We start from the raw sequence: 1,990 nt of genomic DNA, 5'->3' as shown, positions 1-1,990 counted from the left end.
CATGCAGATGTGCAGGCAGTCCTTGAACTGCCCGCCGCTCGCGGGCGAGTCGCACTGGCGGCGGGTCTGGTGCAGGTCGTGCATAGGCCTAGGGCGCCAGCCAGCCTCCCCTTAGGACCGCCCCGCACGGCCCTGCGCCTCCGGGCGGCGGCGGCTGCGGCGCACCGCAGCAGCGCCGCCAGCGGCAGCAGCGCCACGCGAGGCCTGACGAGGGCGAAGAGAGGGGGGAGGGGTTGGGGAGGGCGTGGGGAGGGAAGGGGTTGCAGCCCGCCCGCCAGCGGGCCACGCACGCGCGCCTCCCTGCGCCGCCCGCCTGCTCCGAGCGCGCCTGCAGCCAGGCGGCCAGCCGCTCGTTCCTCCAGTCGGGTCGGCCTGCGGAGGACTGCCCCAGCTGCCCGCAGCGGCACCCCTCCCACGGGCCGCCCTGCGCCTTGAGGCGGCCGACGCGGCTCTGCTCGCGCCGCTCCTCGGCTGGGTCGCGGTGCGCGTAGTCGCCTGCCAACACGGTGCCGACGCGTGAAGGAGTGAGGAGCGCCTCTTCACACTCCGGCGGCGCGGCGCGTCGAGTCGCCAGAGCCGTCGTCTGTGAAGAAGTGCTGCACCTGCCTCACGGGGCGCCACGCGTGAGCAGCGCGTCTTCACAGCAGACGCAGCCGTGAAGAAGCGGCGCACAAAAGACTCCATCGCGAGCGCCAGCGCGCCGCCCTCCGCCGCCTCCTCCAGCCGGTCGAGGAGCGTCTTCCCGGCGGACTCGTACGCCGTCGGGCTGTGGGCGGCGTCGGGCTCGTTCTTTGCGCGCCACGAGGCGGCGCGGCTGGCGGGTGCGGGCCTAGGGGGACGCGTCCAGGACGAGTCCTCGACGCGACACTTTGCGCGCGGCGCGGCGGCGGACGCCTCGCCGGTTGTAGTGCATCCCGACGTTTGCGACGAGGATGTCCGCCCCGGAGGCGGCGGCGGCGATGCGGCGCGAGAATGCGGCGGCCGTCCCGCACGCGCCCGCCTTTGGCTTGGCGAAAGGTCCGTCCGTGCGGTAGAAGCGGATCGTCGCGTTCGCACGCCGCACCCAAATCTCCTCGTCGGGCAGCTGCCTGCGGAGGGCCTCGATCATGTGACACAGTACTATGCAAGGCGGCGTCCAGATCTCGTCGGGAAGCTGCCTGCAGAGCGCCTCGAACGCCTTCTTGCCAGAGGTGCCGTTGCACGAGAGGAGCGAGCACCGCCGCGCGCCTAATCCTCGCGAGGACGCGCGCGTGAGCGAAGCACACTCGCTCGCACGCGCACGGACGGACGCACGCCACTCACCCGGCTCGAGCCGGAAGCGAGCGGTCGAGCCGCCCGTCCTCGGCCGGTCGCCGGCGGTGGTCCGCTCCGAGCAGACGGCGTCCTGCGCGTAGTGGCGCGCCTCGAGGTTGTGCTCCGCGCGTCGCCGCGTGATCTCGCTCACCTCGCCGGCGGCGTCGAGGCGCGCGCCGAGCATGTCGAACATCTGATTCATCGTCGAGTCTCCAACCAGAGAGAGCGTGCGGCCGTGGAGAGCGGAGAGCAGGCGAGGCACAGAGACGATGCGACCGTCGCAGGTCTCGTGCCTCAGCCGCGAGATGGCGCTCTGTTGCCACCGTTCGGAGCAGCATGCCCAACGCATCTTGTCAGGCGGCGTGTACGTCGAGAAGCGGCTGAGGTAGAGCGGGCACTGGTCAGTGCCGGAGAGCGCGAGAATGCGCGCCAGGTCGTCCTTCGGGGAGAAGGGCGCTGCGTCGTCGTGCGCCGGGTTGGGAGGCAGGAATTCGACACGTGCGGGCTCCTCGCACAGCATCGTAGGTGTTGGTCAGTGCGGGCACGGACAGTGTCTCCAAGTGCTCCAAGTGCATCGTGCAGCGGCAACACTTTCTCGTGTTCGAGAAAAGAAAAACAAGCCCACAGAGTGTAATGGCCGCTGGGCTACACTGAGTTCGAGAAAAAAGTCGTGAAGTTAATCGACGTTAAACAACAA

The sequence above is a fragment of the Emiliania huxleyi genome (assembly GCF_000372725.1).
Source record: "Emiliania huxleyi CCMP1516 unplaced genomic scaffold EMIHUscaffold_87, whole genome shotgun sequence".
NCBI classification, from domain to species: Eukaryota; Haptophyta; order Isochrysidales; family Noelaerhabdaceae; genus Emiliania; species Emiliania huxleyi.
This window is presented reverse-complemented; position numbering follows the sequence as displayed.